The 22,215-nt window shown below is 44.9% G+C and overlaps 1 pseudogene; it reads left to right on the top strand.

Annotated features, from left to right (window-relative positions):
* Positions 1 to 2,546: 2,546 nt before the first annotated feature.
* On the top strand, positions 2,547 to 2,664 carry LOC124623217 (annotated as a pseudogene).
* The last annotated feature ends 19,551 nt before the right edge of the window (positions 2,665 to 22,215 follow it).

Raw genomic sequence — 22,215 nt, 5'->3', positions numbered from 1 at the left:
AAAATAATTAACAGAACGGTACCAACCAACCAAAGACTGCCGGAGATAAAACTCGTCGCAAGTGACAAGTGTGACGTATGTGGCATGACCGACACCCTCGAGCACCGATTCAGGTGCGGGAATGCCATCAACATCTGGGAAGCGCGCCAGCAGATGGTGGCCCACATCGACAGAACGGCGCCGGGAAGCATCACAGTGGAAGCAATCACCGCCCCAGACTGCAGCCCATTTCCACGGCCCAAGCGACTGGCGACTCTCTGGATCCTCGCCATGACGGCACACGCCATCGTAGCGCGGAGGCAGACCGACCAGCTGGCCTTCCTGATGGACCTCTGGGAGGAGAACAAGACAGCCCAGCAGCACAGGCGATACCACGAGAACTTCAAAAACTTCCTGCAGATTCCACTGCAGACGGCAATCGCCAGAGTCCTTCCCAGCCTGTGACCCTCAGCACCGCCACCAGCAACCTCACCACAAGAATAACGTGTGCAGTGATAGCGAACAAGTGCAACACAAAAGATAAAGTGCTTTCTCTTCTCGCATCAAATAGTGAAGGATAGTAGTATAAAGTGTTTCTTCTTAGTGAAATCAGTGACACAAAGTGCTCCTTAATGGAAAGTGCCAACTACTCATTATTATTATTAGATTTTTTTTAAATGATTTCCTTTACTTTGTGCCTATAAAATTCTATTGATTACTCACACTATCCTTTCTGCTTCTCTTATGTAATATGACAAAAATTTTCTCTCTTCTTCAATTTACGTATATTCTGTAGTATATGTAAAAAGAAAATTTCTTCCACTTCTGCTCCACCTATCATGGTGACGTTTCCTTCATACTGTCCCACTTAACAGTGTAACTAGAGGAAGAGATCAAACCAGAATACACAATGTGCCTGTGGCATCACGAGTGCATCACATACAGAAACATAAACTCAAAATCAATGCATCGATGCCAAATATAAACTGTTATGCCTGTCCTGCAATGTGTCTACACCCCTCAAAAAAAAAAAAAAAAGGACTACAAATGGCCACGTAAAAGGGTTTAAGGAACAAACAATAAGAGAAAAAAGAAAAAGGAAAATATAAAAACGAAAACATATAAAATGACAGTAATATTAACTATCACTAGGAATATAATAGATTAATAGAATAAAATGTCTTTTTTTTAAAATGTATCGTTATTAATATACTTAAATAAATATATATGGTTACAAAAAAAAAAGGTTCGATTCCCGGCGGGGTCTGGGATTTTCTCTGCCTCGGGCATGGATGTGTGTGCTGTCCTTAGGTTAGTTAGGTTTAAGTAGTTCTACGTTCTAGGGGACTGAAGACCATAGATGTTAAGTCACATAGTGCTCAGAGCCATTTGAACCATTTTTGTCCTTTAAGTAACCTATTTGTAACGGTTCGTTGTGTCACTATTGTGCCAACTGCTGCTCAAACTGCTTTGCAGACGTAATATCACGCACCAGAGCCATACACCAAAGACGATGGTCTTCCCTCTCGGTAATGCCACTTGGTCGTCCGTAGCCCGGTCTTCTCGCGAGCGAACATTCCCGTGACCACGGTTGCCAGAAATCATGAATACTGGCTGCATTCCTTCCAAATCCTTCTGCAGTATCGCAGAAGGAACATTCAGCTTCTCGTAGCCCTATTACACGACCAAATTCAGTGAGGTGCTGATAATGGCGTCTTTGTTGTTTTAAAGGCATTCTCGACTAACATCAACTAACAACGTCCAATCACAAAGGTTTTACTTAACTGTATGGCTAGGGCGCCCCGTCACGCAGACCGTTTGCCGGGTGACGGTGTTTCAATTTGACGCCACTTCGGCGACCTGCAGTCGATGAGGATGACAGCACAACACCCAGTCCCTGGGCGGAGAAAATTCCCCGACGCAGCCGAGAATCAATCCTGGGCCCAGAGGATTGACAATCCGTCACGCTAATCATTCAGCTACCGGAGGTGTACACCACAAAGGTAACTTACGTTCATGACCATTACAGCGAGTATTTAAAGCAAACTCGAATTGCATCCTCACATTGGCGCTGTTAGCACCATCTGTACGTGACTGGCCCGAAATTCGAATAGACATCATCGTTCATACGTAGAAACATGCCTACCAACTTTCGTTTATGCCGCACAATTTCTTCTTGCTGTTGCGTTTTCTTCCGTCAGTGTATTTGCCGTATGCATTCCAAACTCTGTCACCCTCTACAGTTTTTACCCTCTGCAGCTCCCTCTAGTGCCACGGAAGTTATTACCTGGTGTCTTGAGAGATGTCCTGCCACCCTGTCATTTCTTGTTGTCGGTGTTATCCCTATATTCCTTTACTCGTTGATTCTATGGAGAGCCACATCATTTGTTACCTTATTAGTCTACCTTATTTTCAACATTCTTGTATAGCAACACATCTCAAATGCATCGATTCTCTTCTGTTCTGGTTTTTCCTCCGTCCATGTTTTACTACCATACAATAATGTGCTCCAAACATACATTCTCAGAAGCGTCCTCATCAAATTACGGCTCCTCTCGGACAGGAAGGGCAACGGCCTTGCCGCAGTGGATACACCGGTTCCCGCCAGATCACCGAAGTTAAGCGCTGTTGGGCGTGGCCGGCACTTGTATGGGTGACCATCCGGGCTGCCATGCGCTGTTGCCATTTTTCGGGGTGCACTCAGCCTCGTGATGCCAATTGAGGAGCTACTCGACCGAATAGTAGTGGCTCCAGTCAAAGACATCCATCATAACGACTGGGAGAGCGGTGTGGTGACCACATGCCGCTCCTCTCAGCATCCTCATCTTTGCTGATGCTGCTATAGTGTACGCGAAAGAATCGTCATTGAGTGACTGAATTGTACAAAGTCTCTTTTTGGTGTGATGAATGGTACCATGTTATAACTGGAAGTTAATGCAGATGAATTGGAAAATCAGTCATGTAATATACACTAATGGCCATTAAAATTGCTACACCACGAAGATGACGTGCTACAGACGCGAAATTTAACCGACAGGAAGAAGATGCTGTGATATGCAAATGATCAGCTTTTCAGAGCATTCACACCAGGTTGGTGCCGGTGGTGACACCTACAACGTGCTGACATGAGGAAAGTTTCCAACTGATTTCTCATACACAAGCAGCAGTTGGCCGGCGTTGCCTGGTGAAACGTTGTTGTGATGCCTCGTGTAAGGAGGAGAAATGCGTACCATCACGTTTCCGACTTTGATAAAGGTCGGATTGTAGCTTATGCTGCTCGCGTTGGTCGAGATCCAACGACTGTTAGCAGAATGTGGAATCGGTGGGTTCAGGAGGGTAACACGGAACGCCGTGCTGGATCCCAAAGGTCTCGTTTCACTAGCGGTCGAGATCACAGGCATCTTATCCGCATGGCAGTAACGGATCGTGCACCCACGTCTCGATCCCTGAGTCAACAGATGGAAACGTTTGCAAGACAACAACCATCCGCACGAACAGTTTGCAGCAACATGGACTATCAGCCCGAAGACCATGGCTGTGGTTACAATTGACGCTGCATCACAGACAGGAGCGCCTGCGATGGTGTACTCAACGACGAACCTGGGTGCACGAATGGCAGAACGTCATTTTTTCGGATGAATCCAGATTCTGTTTACAGCATGATGATGGTCGCATCCGTGTTTGGCGACATCGTGGTGAACGCACATTGGAAGCGTGTATTCGTCATCGCCATACTGGAGTATCATCCGGCGTGATGGTATGGGGTGCCATTGGTTACACGTCTCGGTCACCTCTTGTTCGCATTGACGGCACTTTGAACAGTGGACGTTACATTTCAGATGTGTTACGGCCCGTGGCTCTACCCTTCATTCGATCCCTGCGAAACCCTACATTTCAGCAGGACCGCATGTTGCAGGTCCTGTACGGGTCTTTCTGGATACAGGAAATGTTCGACTGCTGCCCTGGCCAGCATGCTCTCAAGATCTCTCACCAATTGAAAACATCTGGTCAATGGTGGCCGAGCAACTGGCTCGTCACAATACGCCGATACTCTTGATGAACTGTGGTATCGTGTTGAAGTTACATGGGCAGCTGTACCATCCAAGCTCTGTTTGACTCAATGCCCAGGCGTATCAAGTCCGTTATTACGGCCAGAGGTGGTTGTTCTGGGTACTGATATCTCAGGATCTATGCACCCAAATTACGTGAAAATGTAATCACATGTCAGTTCTAGTATAATACATTTGTCCAATGAATACCCGTTTATCATCTGCATTTCTTCTTGGTGCAGCAATTTTAATGGTCAGTAATGTACTAATGCAGTATTAGCAACGTGCTGCTTGACAAAGCCAAGTCGATTACATTCCCTGGAGTAAAATTGGAAGATGACATGACATGGAACATGCACGTTACGATCGATAGTAAGGAAGGCGAATTTTAGGGAAGTGTTGCTCATCTGCAAAGGAGACTGCATGAAAATCGCTAGCGCGAACCATTCTTGAGTACGACTCGAGTGTCAGGAATCCCCATCAGGGGTCGAATTAAAGGAAGATACTGAGACAATTCAGCGGTGTGCTGCTAGATTTGCTACCGTTCAGCTCTAGCAACACGCGAATATTACAGAAATGCTCCGTGAACTGAATTAGGAATCCTTGGAGGGAAGACGACGTTTTTTTTTTTTGTTTTTTTTTTTTTGTTTTTTTTTTTTTTTTTGGCAGAACATTATAGAGAAAGTTTGGAGAACCGGCATTTGCGACTGGCTACAGAACTACTCTACTGCCGCCAACGTACGTTTTGCGTTAAGGACCGCAAAGATAAGATAAGAGAAATTACCGCTCATACGGAAACGTATAGACAGTTGTTTTCTCTTCGTTCCATCTGCGAATGCTGCAGGAAGAGGAATGACTACAGCGGCTGCCACCAAACTAGACTCGTCATGCTCATCTCAGCTTCTTCCGACATTGCCAGTCAGTGATAGTTTCAAAAACTAAGAAATTCATAAAAAAATTGGACATCTGTATTTTTATTCTAGAGTATAAGGAATACTTTCCAAAATGAAAATCTTGCCACACGTCATTTAAAAAATAGACAATTAAAATTACAAGAAATTTCCAACAAAAATAATTTTTTACCTGTAGAAAAAAAAGAGAAGCTCTAGCATATCTGGATAGGAAAAAATGAACTTTCTCGTAGTTTATAGATGCATGTGATACACATTTCATCGTGAAAACATAAAAAATATTCCAAGATAAAAAATAAAATGTTGTAAGAGCTGTGGAACTGTTTCGCCTGTGTAGCGAAAAATATCATCGCTGATGAATTTGCGTTCTCTTGGATCTCGTAAAAACTTACAGCGAGAAAGTTGTTAATAAAACTATGAAATTAATTTCGGTAACATCTGAGACATCATTCTATATTCTGACGTAATTGTCGTAAAGGATTGTGACTATCATATAAGTTAAACGTTTATTTGACACTGCAATAGTGAATCCATAGCCACAGTACAAAAAATTTTTCTTTAAAAAAAGGTGTTACATTACCGGTTTCAACGAACTACGTAGTCATTTTCCAAAGTAAAACATCAGTTGGAGAATATAAAATGGTAGTTGTGACCATACATCTGACAACAATTACGAAAAATAATGAGACCAGGCAGACATCATTCTTGTAATCGTGTCACCTATGAATGCAATTTATTTGCGTGAGACTTTGCACCGCAGCCACCAGGGTTATTGTTCCGACGGCTTGCCGTAACTGGACCGAGGTTATACCCTACCTACAGACTTTTTTTTATTCGCCGCTGTTACAGGTCCATCATCACTGCACTCATCATCCAAACCTCGATATAACACATAAAACTAACTGTATGTACTTTCATTGTAATATTTCCATTGGAGTTGAGAAAAGTATACTTGCTCGTATTGGTTCGTGTAACCCAAGTTTTACTTAAATATACTACAAGCTTCTTATCCTCACTACTCAATAAATACCTTGTACGCAAGAAATTCGCCCTTGCTGCTGGGATATTTCTGCATTCCATCAAAAAATTTCGTCCATCTGTACGCTTTATCAACCGAAAACAAAGGGGCGGAGAAGACAACGAAAGGAGGTCTCTGAGGCTGATTAATCTTTTCTAGCCGTCGGATACTGTCGTCTGTAGCAGCTACCAAGTGCAGTTCTGCGCACTAACTTTTTGTTAAAACTGTCGAAATCCCTAGATTTCCTTTCCCGTTTATTTTCCTTTGTTGGAGAATCAAAACAAATGCTGACATCCAGAGATTCTGTCGACGTTACTCCACTGTTACTACAGCATACAATCGATTCGGCAATACTACAAGTTTTTGCTGTCAGTTTATGAATTTGCGCAAAACGTTATTTTATTCCTGGCTTCTTCACTGTTGGTTAGATAAGAAAAAAAGTTCAGTGCGATAGCTACGACAATTTTAGTTTGTTTTCGAATGTCTTTGTCGCCCTATATGCACACCGACCACGTAGCTCAAAACGTTGGCCCTTAGACCCGCATTACGTTCGCTACAAAACGCAAGTCATTGTGCACCTTTCCACGGAAGACAACGCACGATATCGCACGGAAACACCGAACCTTCAACTGAGGTTGACCTCATACACTGTTTCAGAGTGTATGTGGCAACAAAGCTGTGAAGCGGGCGGCAAGTCACAGCGCTTTTCGCCTGAAGACGTCACGTGGCGGGTATGACCTTGAGCTATCTATTTAGGTGATGGCGACTATAGTAGTGGTACAGGGTACCTACCGCCATGCATCATTTGGTGGGTCGTGGAGTATCTTTGTACAATGATCGTCACAAAAAGAGCTGCACCCGTAAAGACCCAACCGATCCACTGGAAATTGAGCTGTTATGTTGCAAACCATAAGCAACGCCAATAATTTTGTACAGTTGGACGTGCACGCAAGGAGTCTTGAGTGGGACCATTATGGTGTGCCCCGCGGTTGATATAACAGCGTCACAGACAGCTCAAATGGTTGAAATGGCTCTGAGCACTATGGGACAACATCTGAGGTCATCATTCCCCTAGAACTTAGAACTACTTAAACCTACCTAACCTAAGGACTTCACAACCATGCCCGAGATAGGATTCGGTCGCGCGGTTCCAGAGTGAAGCGCCTAGAACCGCTCGGCCCCCAGACAGCTGTGCTGGCCAGTATGACAATGGGTATATCGCTAAAGCTTCATCTGCATGCGCCATATGGCCAGGCAACACGTTTGGCAGCAGGTTGCCCAGGTAGACGAGTTCCAGAAGGGGCGCATCGTGGGGTTGTGGGAGGCTGGGTGGTCCTATCATCTATTGCACGCCACACCGATTGTATGGCCGTCAGCATTGCCCATTTATACAGAAACGAAAGAGGAAGCCATGGACTGCATAACATGTAGGATCAGGACACAAGGAAGGAGGTCTGACGGATTGTCTGCCACGCAAGAACAGACCCAACGGCAATGATAGAGGCCATTCATCGCCATTTTCTGTCTTCTGTGCAACATCCCATGAATGTTAGTACAATTGATAGGTGGTTCAAGTCACAGGGCTCACTGCACACCGAACTTTACGATACCTGCCACTCACTCCCATGCAACATTGTCCCCTATTAGCCTGATGTCGACAGTGATGGACAAGAGGCCCTGCAGGCTGGCAGTGGGTCATCTTTAGTGACGACCACCACGTCCGTTCCTAGAGGTGCACTAAAAAGTGTTACAAAGAGCAGATTGTGGTCTCCCCTCACACATCCCACCAGCCTGATGTGCTGGTTTGGGGAGCGATGTTTTATGGTGCCCGTTCACTGTTAGTGTTCCTAATAGGCTCCACGACAGCTTCCGGACACCTGGAGGAGGTCTTGCAACTGGTGGCACTGTCGTTCTTGGACGCCCACGCCCATGCCCTATTTCAACAGGACAACGCTTTTCTTCACACCGGTGTCACCTCCCAAACATACTTTTCAGCTGCGGATACACAGCCTTGGTCAGCCGCATTGTCCAATATCTCCTGATCAAGGCTGTGAGGGGTAGCATGGAGTACTCCATCAGGACTCTACCTTCACCCGCCAGTCCACCGGAACTGCGTACTCAAATGCAAGCGGCATGTGATGGACTATCAGATCTGTAGAACTCTATTTTACCATGTCTGGATGCTTGTATTCACAATCATGAGCTCCCGATTGTGTACATTTTGTGGCTGTGTAGCGTGATAAACACTGATTCTTCAAACCTGAAAGTGTGCTCGTTTCGTATGTGTGGTGTCATCTACGTGCCTGTCAACAACGATCGGAATCCACGGTGTCTCTCTGGGTGCAGTTCTTTTTATGATGATCAGTGTAGATGTACGAATACCAGTGTGTTTACGACAGACACAGCCATTTAGTCCGAGCGATCTGGCGCAATCTTAAGACACTCGACTCGTATTTGGGAGGCTATGGATGCAAGTCCCCTTCAATTGAACCAATATTTGATTATGATACAAAATCATTACAATAATGATTATCCGTGAAGAAATGCTGAAATACATAAAGTTTATTACACCATGTACATGAAGATGACGAAATTGCTTCGCCTAACATACACGACGAACAACACAGTATAAAACAAAATTCAGAAGGATTTCAAATTGTCATAGATGATCCTCTAAATACCCTGATTTGTATCAGGCATTGGTAAGCCTTAGCGAAGAGAATTAGGTACTAATGACTGCAGCATGATTATATTGTTTCTCAATTGGAGATTAACAACATAACTGTTCAACAGAACTACATCTGAAAATCCTCTCACAGAGTTCTTGCAACATATAAAGCCGCATGTCTCCCACGGCTGTATCTGTAACATTGAGCCCTTTGGGATCATCTGATAAACAACTTCCTTGTCCTCAGGTAGGACGGTCTAAACGGTTCTTTCACACTGACCATCCCAGAACTCGAACAATAATACAGATTTTTATCTCTCAGTGGGAAAGAAAACGTCTTTCAAGTACCTTTTGACCTGGTCAGTCTTTTGTTGACCATATGTCAATGGTCACACACGGACATTTTCGGCTTCAAAAAGAGATTCTCGCATTCTCGGTCCAATACATCCATTACTTTCCTTTAAACTGTGTAAAGGGGACGGTGGTAGTGTGAAAGAACAATTGTGAGCGTCGTTCCTGAGGACAAGGAATTTGTTCATCTGGTGATGATAAAAGGTTCGACAGAACAGGCACAGCCATTGAATGTATACAGCTTTCGATCTAGGAAGAACTCTGTGAGAAGTTTTTCAGATCTAGTTCTGCTGATTGATTGTGACGTCAATCTCCACTTGAAAAAAAATATACTCAAGCTGTAGTAACTGGTACATAATATATTTTCTTCGCCATGACTACCAATTAACGAAATATGGCTGGTACAAATCAGGATATTTAAAAGATCAACCATCACAATTTGAAATCCTGCAGAGATTTGTTTTATATTGTGTTGCCCGTCGCGTGTATTAAATGGAGAAATTTCGTTTATTTTATGTAAATGGTGTAAAAACGTTATATTGTAAGCGTTAATATACAGATTATAATGATTTTGTACCATAATAACGGGTTACTTGTTTTTTTAGTTAAAAAAATACACGTTTGTGAAACAGCAAACCATTAATGTTAAACATAAAATAATATCTTAAAAATATAACTAAAATAAATAAAATAGATAATCATAATAATAGTGAACATTTAAATATTTTGGTTCGGTATGTTGAAAACACTCCGACAGCATATTATTTACAGCTTGTTTTCCAAAAATGGTATTTCGTACTCAACTTTATTACCGGATGTGGGGTAAAAGCTTCTTTAATTTATGTTGTAACAAAAGTTTTCATTTTTCACAATTAGTTGATGGTGGTGTGATATTCTGGAAAATTTCAGATTACGACAAAAGTTGATCGTACATCTTTCAAGAAAGTTAGTTGCATTTCAGTCTTTACATGAAACACATTCCTCCTACAGAGTGATTCAAGTGCCATTACCAATCTGTTTTATGCAACCGGCACTACGTCTGCATCAGGAACGGTATCCAGACAGGCGACAGCCACGCAATCGATACACGTACCCTCTCAGAGCTTCGGGAGACTGTTAGCGAATGGATTCATAGAATAAAAAATACAAGTGAGATTGGTCGTGAGTTACTCGGTATTTTTGGACCATGATATACCTTACTTCTGCCACATTTAACGTAGCTGTCTCCAGTCTTTCTTTGTGTAATTAGCGGTGTAGTCATACAGGTTTTGCATGTCTCCGTAAGCTTATTCAGTTAATCTACTAAGTCTTCTCGTAAATTGTTCAAAAACGTTGCCTCACAAAATGTGTTTCACCAGCGGAAACAACGAAATTAGAGCGAGATATCAAAATGTGAATCGTGGAAGTAACAACTTTTCGGTATATAGCCCAATGGAAAGATTAATACACAGTGTAATTCAAATACCCCCACCGATGTCATTTTATGCAACCCCTCAAGGCAGAAGAATGTTGTTTGCCAGTTCTCTCTTGACATGTGAAGTACATTGTCTTTTTTTGTGGTGAAACACACTTTATAAGGCAAAGTCGCCGAACCTTTTACGAAATATTAAGTACTATAAACGGAATAAACTTACACACACATCCAAAACCTGGATGACTACAATACTAATTACAAGAAAAAAGATTGGGCTCATTTGTGTAAGTATGGCAGAAGTAAGGTATATTTTGGTCCAAATATATCGTGTAACTCATGGCCAGTCCTCACTTTTTTTTTTTTTTTTTTTTTTTTTTTTACACTATAACTCCGTTTGCTAACAGTCGCCCAAAGTTCTGAGAAGAACATGTATACAGGGTGTTTCCGTAAGAGCGAGCAAAAATGTGACAGGACATAGAGAATGCTCCACTGAACAATTTGAGGTAGGGAACCTGGGGTCAGGGAAGCCAGCTTAAGATTTGGGAGTAAACTTGTCTGCCACTTTGTCTAGGATTACTGTTTTCCAGTTTATTCACAGCTAACATGCGTACAAGTTTACACGCACTGTGCTATTCATTTACATGTACATTCTTCAATTCCTGCAAGGACGAGCCTGATTACTAAGAAGTCGTGATGTAGGATTTCTTTGCTTTACTTGTCCATAAGGTAGCTCTGTTGTATTATATTTACATTGTCCCATACATAACGTGCTATGAATCAACGACAGACCATTCGTTACTCAGTGCTGTTCAGAGACGTGCAGTTCAATACGATGGATCAGTACCGGTACAGTTTCGTAGAACTCACTGACATGCACGTTGTATATGATGAAGTACGTAGCAATGCTCTCGCTGCTGAAAGTCTGTATAGGGAACGAATTCCTAACAGGCATCATCCGTCACGACGAGTGTTTATTCCTCTCAGTCGATGAATGCGGGAGACCGGTTCTTTGGAAAGAAGAAACGAGGGATCTGGCAACACGATGACCACTCGGACAGCCGATTTTGAAGAGCAGGTGCTGGAATGCCGGAACGTGTTGCACCAGGTCCCACTGCAAGTACTCGTCGTATTGCACGTGACATGGGCGCTGCACATCCAAGCGTGTGGCGAGTACTCCACGAACAACAATTACACCCATATCACTCCAACGAGTCCATGCAATGCTTGTGACTGACTTTGCACCAAGGGTCGCATTGTGTTAGTCATTGCTCCAAAAATGGATTGATCGACTACGTTTCCTCCAAATCGTGCTGTTTACTGACGAGGCCTCATTTGATCGTGATGATATTTCGAACAGCAAGATGAGGAACACCCTCACACTGTAGTAGAGTCAGACCATCAAGTACGCTTTGCTGTGAATATCTGGACCCGCATTTAGGCGACAGTCTTATTGGGCCATACCTCCAGCCTGGACGTCTGAATAGCCACCTGTACTTGTGGTTCGTGCAAATAGTTCTACGTGATATATTGGAGAACGTACCCTTCGCTGTTCGTAAGAGGATGTGGATACATTATGACGGTGCACCGGCTCACTTCAGTGTGGACGTCCGCAACCATCTCAATGCTACATTTCCTGATCATTGGATTGAAAGGGGAAGTCCAATACCATGGTCTGCGAAGTCACCTGATCTGAATTTTCTTGATTATTTCCTACAGGGATATCTAAAGTCACAAGTCTTTGAGACCCCAGTGTATCAGAGATGGAATTACTTGCCACAATTTTAGCCGCCTGTGATGTGATTCGAAACACGCCAGAGATGTTTACCAGGGTGCGTTAGAATCTTGTTCGCAGATTTCATGCTTGCATTGAGGTTGATGGCCGTCTGTATCAGCACATTTTGTAAGATACAGTACAAATGTCATTTGCAGTTAGCTGTAACTAATGTAAATAAAAAAGCACACAGTAATGAGATTTTATTGATATTATCTCCTTAAGCTGGGTTCTCCAACTCCAGGTTCCACACCTCAAATCGTTCAGCGGAACATCCTCTATGTCCTATGTCTTACGGAAACACCGTGTAATTTGGTCCAAACACACCGTGTAATTCATGGCCAGACCTCACTTCTATTATTTACAGTATGACTCCGTTTGCTAACAGTCGCCCAAAGCTCTGAGAGGGAACTTACATAGGCTGCCTAGCTATCGCCTGACTGGATAACATTCCTGATACAGACGTAGCGTGAGATGCATAAAACGGATCAGTAGAGGCACTCTGAATCAAAATGTATATCACGATTTCGAAGATATTCCCTCTAAATCTAATATGCCAAGCTAGCTTTCAGGGTGTGTTTTACACTTTAAAAGTGAAATTGGGCAAAGAGGAAAAAAAAAACATATTACATTACTTTGACCCCTACACATACCCGCCAAGCTTCATCTCTGCCGCTTGTTTACACCTGAGAATGTTCCATTGTAAGTTCTCCCGTTCTCAAATACTTGGCGAATATACTGTGGTCTGGGTAATATGCGCGCCGGAAGTTACTCTGTCTCCAGACATACACACAGTTTCTAACTGTACCACTTGAAACTTCCTGGCAGATTAAAACTGTGTGCCGGAACGAGACTCGAACTCGGGACCTTTGCCTTTCGCGGGCAAGTGCTCTACCAACTGAGCTACCCAAGCACGACTCACGCCCCGTCCTCACAGCTTTACTTCTGCCAGTACCTCGTCTCCTACCTTCCAAACTTTACAGAAGCTCTCCTGAGTTCGTAGAGCACTTGCCCGCGAAAGGCAAAGGTCCCGACTTCGAGTCTCGGTCCGGCACACAGTTTTAATCTACCAGGAAGTTTCAGATCAGCGTACATTCCGCTGCAGAGTGAAAATCTGATTCTGGAAACTGTACTACTTGTCTTACTGTGTTAAACTTTTACCATTAGATTATACCTCTTTATGAGTGGAATTCGACAGCATTTTAAATTTTCAAATTCTGTCAGTAATTATATGAAACACAGAAAATCAAATTTCTGTTGCCTCTGGGAAGCTGTTAGGCAACGTGTAACTGCGACTGTGCACCATGAACCCGGTTAGCCGTTTATTTCGTAATATTGATGGTGATTGCTCACTTCTGCATCATGAAGTCAAGGCTCTGCACGTTTCTTGCTATTTTCGTATATGAATCAGTTGCATGAGAATACAGTTCTTAAATGTTTCGACGAATACATTTCAAAATCATTATTTATTTCTCCGAATTGCTGTCTCCTGGAAGTTTTGCTAAGCAATGTACTGAGCACTAATGTAACCAGATTATTATAACTGTTTTATTAGAAACATTTTATGTACTTTATTGTTACTTAACTCTTACACACCTGTAAGATTATGGGAAAAGGATTTGGAAATTATAAGAGAAATACTGTTTAAAGAGCTAAATGATTTTTTTAATGTTATTCTGGAATATGTTATCGGATAAAGGAGGGGTCTCGACTATCCGAAGAGTCACCGTAGCTAATGAAGAAAAAATTGAACAGAAAGATTCCGTTATGAATACATTAACATAACATTTAAAAATGCTCTTCTTAAAATGATTTTGTATACCTCTTCAACGCGGCGGTGGCACGTTGGTGGTTCCCCCCATTATTACTGGTGTCCTTGAAGGTCCTCACGATCGTCCAAACATTTATAACGATTTGCTTTCATGACTAATAAACAAATATTCAACCAACTTTTTAAAACTGTCCCGAATATAATTCCAGACACAACCTTTACGTAATACATTCACAATGTACATAATACTTGGCGTTCGTACATTTTTTACACAAGTTATCATACGCATCTGGTCGCTTTTAGATCTCATCACAGGCAGCTACTAATCAATTAGTGCGCGCTGGATTGCTCATTAACAATCATCTCTGGCCTCGCTATCTTTTATCGTTCTCATTGCTATCTAGTGGCTAGAGACCGCGACTTTTAATCAACTTAAAAATTACCACCACACGCCTTTCGTGTGGGAGGGGTGGGGGGGAGAGGGGGAGGTGGCGCAACTTATATTTGAGGGGGCGGAGCAGTGGCGAGCTATGATCCATCCTGCAGAATCGGTGCCTGGTTTCGCGCTTGTCACCAACGACATCCAGAGTGCTCTTGAAGTGACACGACAGCGTCGACGGCGAACATTCTGAGTGAAGGCGACTGCCTATGTCTGATAAATCGTTCTCGCACGCTGAGAGCGTCAACGTCATATCGCGGTTACCGCCTGGAATCCCAGATATCGGTGCTGCCCCAGAAATTCGAGGGTCAGTGAGCTCTAGCACCGTGGGGCTCGATTCGGTTATCGAATTCTGTAGTCAGCTGACGGAGAACAGACAATCGTTAAAGCAGAATGCGCTGCAGCTGCAGCCGACGCAAGGTTCTGCGAGGAGCCTAGAAGATTAGAAAAGAAAACCGTAACACCTCACTGACGCGCGAGGAGCTACCTTACGCTTTTATCTCGTTAAATTTCACAGCCCTTGAGGACTTTCAAAAACATGAAACCCTTTCCTACACCGTTCAAGAAGGAAGAAGCAAGGAAGATAAGCGTTTAGCGTGCCGTCGACAATGACGTCGTTATAGAAGGGGTTCAAGCTCGTATTAGGGAAGGGTGGGAAAGCAAATCGGCCGTGCCCTTTCAAATGAACTATCCTGACATTTGCCTTAAGAGATACAGGGCACGGGATACATAAATTTGGATGGCAGAACAGGGATCTGAACTGTTGTCCTTCCGATTGTGAGTGTGCTAACCACTGCACCACCTCGATCTGTTGTCCACTTTCAGGTACTGCGTTATTCGCAACATAATTTTCATTCCTTAAAGCAATAAACGCGAGAACAATATTGCAAGAAAGATTAGAAAGAGAAACGAAGTTCAAAAAAACGGTTGAAATGGCTCTGACCACTATGGGGCTTAACATATGAGGTCATCAGTCCCCTAGAACTTAGAACTACTTAAACGTAACTAACCTAAGGACATCAGACACACCCATGCCCGAGGCAGGATTCGAACCTGCGACCGTAGCGGTCGCGCGGTTCCAGACTGTAGCGCCTATAACCGCTCGGCCACTCTGGCGGGCAGAAGCAAAGTCCCCAGTCGCGATATCATAAGATATTCTGAGCAAAAATTGAATCCTTTTGGCGGAGCTGTTCAGAAAGTACTTCATTTACATCTACATTTACGTACGTACTCCGTAAGCCACGTTCTGGTACGTGAAGAAGGCTTCTCTGTACTACTACTACTCGTTTCCTTTGCTGTATACGAAAATGACGTTTATCATCAGCGATTTAGTTTTGATTTCACTGTCAGATTTTATCAGATTCAGTCAGGGCAACTGCTTGAAATGAAATGATTTGCTACACAGCGAAGCATCATGACCACCTAAGGTGACAAATACTGTGCTTTCTGTTTCTGTTCCTTTTCTAAGTGGAAAGCTCATTCAGTGGGACGCAAAGACGAGTAGCGTGTGACAGCACTCCACTTGTAAAAATAATGGAGTGTACGTTATTACTATAATTATACAAGTTATGACTTAGTCACCAAAAAGTTTCCAGCTATCTGCATATATGCTTTAGTAAAGTTCCAGTCTTGGATAACAATGTTTACATGTAATCAGGTCATTAATTAGGCGGCCGGTGTGGCCGTGCGGTTCTAGGCGCTTCAGTCTGGAACCGCGTGACCGCTACGGTCGCAGGTTCGAATCCTGCATCGGGCATGGATGTGTGTGATGTCCTTAGGTTAGTTAGGTTTAAGTAATTCTAAGTTCTAGGGGACTGATGACCTTAGAAAAGTCCCATAGTGCTCAGAGCCATTTTTGAGGTTATTAATTACGGCCGGTAATGACCACCTGCCAACCGCCCTGCCGCAGTGGTAACACCGGCTCCTTTCACATCACCGAAGTTTAGCGCTGCCGGGCTTGGCTACCATTTGTCTGGATCACCGTACGGGTCTCCCGAGTGCTGTTGGCAAGCGGGTGCACTCAGCCCTTGTGTGGCCAATTGAGGAGCTACTTGACTGAGAAGTAGCGGCGGGGATCACGATAACTGACAACGGCCGGGAGTGCGATGTGCTGACCACATGCCCCCCCGTATCTGCATCTCGTGACGACTAAGTACTGAGGATGACACGGTGGCTGGTCGGTACCTTTTTACCTGCAAGGCCTATTCGGACGGTGTCTCTTTTTTCAGTGACCATATTCAGGCCTAGAAAAGATAAGCACGTAGAGGTAGCGTATATACAAAAGCAGAAAGCAACTATAATACAACGGTACGACTTATCCAAACCTGAGTAAAAAGTGTTGCATTACACATTCACGCTATTAGATTTGATGGTGCAGTCAAAATCATTAGCTATTTCGGCTTCGTGAAACAAAATTACAGGAAACATATTCGCAAATGCGAATATAAGCCACTATCGGCTATATATTGCAACGACAACAATGAAAATTTGTGTCGTATCGCGACTCGAACCCGGATTTCCTGCTTTACGTAAGCGGTCGCCTTAACTGCTTCGAGCAACAGCCGTGCACAAACAACAGCCAGACCTAAACTTCCTTATGTCGTCGTCCATGTGCACAACCTGCACTCGTACGTTACGTACACTCCTGGAAATTGAAATAAGATCACCGTGAATTCATTGTCCCAGGAAGGGGAAACTTTATTGACACATTCCTGGGGTCAGATACATCATATGATCACACTGACAGAACCACAGGCACATAGACACAGGCAACAGAGCATGCACAATGTCGGCACTAGTACAGTGCATATCCACCTTCCGCAGCAATGCAGGCTGCTATTCTCCCATGGAGACGATCGTAGAGATGCTGGATGTAGTCCTGTGGAACGGCTTGCCATGCCATTTCCACCTGGCGCCTCAGTTGGACCAGCGTTCGTGCTGGACGTGCAGACCGCGTGAGACGACGCTTCATCCAGTCCCAAACATGCTCAATGGGGGACAGATCCGGAGATCTTGCTGGCCAGGATAGTTGACTTACACCTTCTAGAGCACGTTGGGTGGCACGGGCTACATGCGGACGTGCATTGTCCTGTTGGAACAGCAAGTTCCCTTGCCGGTCTACGAATGGTAGAACGATGGGTTCGATGACGGTTTGGATGTACCGTGCACTATTCAGTGTCCCCTCGACGATCACCAGTGGTGTACGGCCAGTGTAGGAGATCGCTCCCCACACCATGATGCCGGGTGTTGGCCCTGTGTGCCTCGGTCGTATGCAGTCCTGATTGTGGCGCTCACCTGCACGGCGCCAAACACGCATACGACCATCATTGGCACCAAGGCAGAAGCGACTCTCATCGCTGAAGACGACACGTCTCCATTCGTCCCTCCATTCACGCCTGTCGCGACACCACTGGAGGCGGGCTGCACGATGTTGGGGCGTGAGCGGAAGACGGCCTAACGGTGTGCGGGACCGTAGCCCAGCTTCATGGAGACGGTTGCGAATGGTCCTCGCCGATACCCCAGGAGCAACAGTGTCCCTAATTTGCTGGGAAGTGGCGGTGCGGTCCCCTACGGCACTGCGTAGGATCCTACGGTCTTGGCGTGCATCCGTGCGTCGCTGCGGTCCGGTCCCAGGTCGACGGGCACGTGCACCTTCCGCCGACCACTGGCGACAACATCGATGTACTGTGGAGACCTCACGCCCCACGTGTTGAGCAATTCGGCGGTACGTCAACCCGGCCTCCCGCATGCCCACTATACGCCCTCGCTCAAAGTCCGTCAACTGCACATACGGTTCACGTCCACGCTGTCGCGGCATGCTACCAGTGTTAAAGACTGCGATGGAGCTCCGTATGCCACTGCAAACTGGCTGACACTGACGGCGGCGGTGCACAAATGCTGCGCAGCTAGCGCCATTCGACGGCCAACACCGCGGTTCCTGGTGTGTCCGCTGTGCCGTGCGTGTGATCATTGCTTGTACAGCCCTCTCGCAGTGTCCGGAGCAAGTATGGTGGGTCTGACACACCGGTGTCAATGTGTTCTTTTTTGGGCAGTGCCTGCGTTATTAAGAAGTACACTACTGGCCTTTAAAATTGCTACACCACGAAGATGACGTGCTACAGACACGAAATTTAACCGACAGGAAGATGATGCTGTGATATGCAAATGATTACCTTTTCAGAGCATTCACACAAGGTTGGCGCCGGTGGCGACACCTACAACGTGCTGACAGGAGGAAAGTTTCCAACCTATTTCTCATACACAAACAGCAGTTGATCGGCGTTGCCTGGTGAAACGTTGTTGTGATGCCTCGTGAGAGGAGCAGAAATGCGTACCATCACGTTTCCGACTTAGATAAAGGTCGGATTGTAGCCTATCGCGATCGTGGTTTATCGTATCGCGACATTGCTGCTCGCGTTGGTCGAGATCCAATGATTGTTAGCAGAATATGGAATCGGTGGTTTCAGGAGAGTAATACAGAACGCTGTGCTGGATCCCAACGGCCTCGTATCACTAGCAGTCGAGATGACAGGCATATTATCCGCATGGCTGTAATGGATAGTGCAGCCACGTCTCGATCCCTGAGTCAACAGATGGGGACGTTCGCAAGACCATCTGCACGAACAGTTCGATGACGTTTGGAGCAGCATGGACTATCAGCTCGGAGACCATGGCTGCGGTTACCCTTGACGCTGCATCACAGACAGGAGCGCCTGCGATGGTGTACTCAACGACGAACCTGGGTGCACGAATGGCAAAACGTCATATTTCGGATGGATCCAGGTTCTGTTTACAGCATCATGATGGTCACATCCGTGTTTAGCGACATCGTGGTAAACGCACATTGGAAGCGTGTTTTCGTCATCGCCATACTGGCGTATCACCCGGCGTGATGTTATGGGGTGCCATTGGTTACACGTCTCGGTCACCTCTTGTTCGCATTGACGGCACTTTGAACAGTGGACGTTACATTTCAGATGTGTTACGACCCGTGGCTCTACCCTTCATTCGTTCCTTGCGAAACCCTACATTCCAGCAGGCTAATGCACGACCGCATGTTGCAGGCCCTGTACGGGCCTTTCTGGATACAGAAAATGTTCGCCTTCTGCCCTGGCCGGCACATTCTCGAGATCTGTCACCAATTGAAAACGTCTGGTCAATGGTGGCCGAGCAACTGGCTCGTCACAATGCGCCAGTCACTACTCTTGATGAACTGTGGTATCGTGTTGAAGCTGCATGGGCAGCTGTACCTGTACACGCTATCCAAGCTCTGTCTGACTCAATGCCCATTCGTATCAAGGCCGTTATTCGGCCAGAGGTGGTTGTTCTGGGTACTGATTTCTCAGGATCTATGCACCCAAATTGCGTGAAAATGTAATCACATGTCAGTTCTAGTATAATATACTTTTCCAATGAATGCCCGTTAATCATCTGCATTTCTTCTTGGTGTAGGAATTTTAATGGCCAATAGTGTATGATGCAATGTTCCTTCGGAAATGCATACGTGTCTGAAGAAACAGGTACTGCAGCGACTACAGCCCTCAAGAAATACAGGAAATGTATTCGTAATTGCGAATATGAACCTACATCGGCTGTATATTGAAATGACGACAGTGAAATAAAATAATGGTATGTAAAGAGCACCAATGAGGCTGATAGACGGCACATGAATAGAGACTCAAGCTATACTGCTGTGCAACAGCAAGAAACGTGCTTCCATCCAAGACTGCTAGATGTCGCCAACGCACGACAATTTACGTGGTTTCAAAGAAGTGCATTCCTTATACTCAAGTATATAAAAAGGTAGTTCACATTTTATAAAAGGAAATGGAGAGCATAAAACGGAATGATTGTGCTTGCACGTCACATAATAAATTTAATGAGGAAGGCGGTTTTATTAAAACAAACACGTATGTCAGAAGATTATATAGTACCTTTACACAATCGAAACAATTACAGCCGGCCGGTGTGGCCGAGCGGTTCTAGGCGCATCAGTCTGGAACCGCGCGACCGACATGGTCGCAGGTTCGAATCCTTCCTTGGGCAGGATGTCCTTAGGTTAGTTAGGTTTAAGGAGTTCTAAGTTCTAGGGGACTGGTGATCTCAGATGTTAAGTCCCATAGTGCTTAGAGCCATCTGAAAATATTACAGAAGAATTGCAGGTCACTAGTGGAAATGTTGCCAGATGTGAACAAAGCTCTCACGCAACACGGGCACCAGTCGGGAGTTAGCAATAAACCACAGGCACAACAGTAAAATCGAAAAAATATTGTCATTGGACACTACAGCATATAGTTCAGTATAAAGGATTGTACTTCTTTGAGATCACTGACGTGTAGCGGCGACAGCTAGTGGAATTGGATAGAGGCAAGTTTCTTGCCGCTGCACGGCAGTATTATTGAGTCTCTCTTCATGTGCAAAATGTAAGTTTCAATGGTGCTCTTTACAGGTCAAAATTTTACTTATTTGACAAAGCAGAAACAACTAATGATTTTGACTGCGCCATCACAAGTAATAGGGTAATATGTGTAATGCAACACGTTCTTGCTCAGGGATGGAAGTGTTGTACAATTGTTTTATAGTTGCTTTCTACTTTACATTCGTATTGTATCACTCCGTTGTCCTACCCTCACTAACGTATGATTCCTCTGCGTGGGCCACGATTAGTAAGTCCCGGATGCTGACGCTCCAGCGCCTACAGAATAAACTTCTCAGGTGGAGTCTTCACGCCCCTCCGCTCACCAGGATTGTCACTCTGCATGAGGAGACAAATACAGCCCCTCTCAAGACGACCATTCGCCGTAAGGCTCGCCAACTGTACAGAAAAGTGGACGTTCTCCGTGAGACAATCGTTGGACTCCAAACCATCTGCAGCACAGTTCCACGGCGCTGGCACCGACACCCAGTTCCCTTCACCATTCTGGAGGACTCGGATTCGGGCTATGACTGACGATAGGCCCAATACGACCACGTTTTTCTGTCCGTTTTCGTACAGTCACTAGCAGTGGCCTGTTCTCGTCCAGCCACTTTTTTCCTTCACCATCGAGTTGGCGCATTACTGCACCCCTCCTCTGTACTTCCACCGTTGGTGGGTGGCACGGAACTTAAAGTTCCACCTCCACACCTTCAACGTGCTTTGCTCGGCTGTTATTCAGCTGTTGCCTTGAGTCTCTTCTCACTTGTCCACCGAGACAGTTGGATCGGATCTGAACCGGTGACGCTGCGTATTAGTAAACTGCCACAAGAAAAAAAAGAAAAAGAAAAAACATTCGAACTGAAAGAAGTGTTTTGTAAATTAGGGTAACTCTACGCGCTTATATTTTCTTGGTCGGAAGATGGTTATTACCGACTGACATTAATAACCTGGTTACAAATAAATATTGTAATCGAAGACTGGAATTATTATAAAGCAAATTCTGTAACTATAATTAATTCAAACAATGTCAAACAATAGGTACAAAAAGTTTTGTTGTACGGGCTATATATACACTGATCATCCAGGACATGATGACCACCGACCTGCTATCGATATAAACCCGTCCTGGCGACAGAAGCATCACCTGGCGAGAAATGACTGCTAGTCAGATGCACGCACGGTGCATGTAGTATCAGTGAGTATGTTGTCTGTGGGTAGGAAGGGGTAGACACGTGATCTATCTGAGTTTGACCGAGGGCAGATTGTGATTGCCCGCAGGCACGGCATGAGCGTTTCGGAAACTGCACTACTTGTCGGGTGTTTGGGGAATGCTGTGGCGAATGTCTTCAAGACGCGGCAAAACCAAGCTGAAACCACTTGGAAACATCCTGGCTTTGGGAGGCCACCCCTCATTCGGACGCCATAGGCT

The sequence above is a fragment of the Schistocerca americana genome, chromosome 7, assembly GCF_021461395.2.
Source record: "Schistocerca americana isolate TAMUIC-IGC-003095 chromosome 7, iqSchAmer2.1, whole genome shotgun sequence".
In the NCBI taxonomy this organism is placed as follows: domain Eukaryota; kingdom Metazoa; phylum Arthropoda; class Insecta; order Orthoptera; family Acrididae; genus Schistocerca; species Schistocerca americana.
The sequence above is the reverse complement of the archived record's forward strand: the minus strand, read 5'-3'. Positions and strand labels throughout refer to the sequence as shown.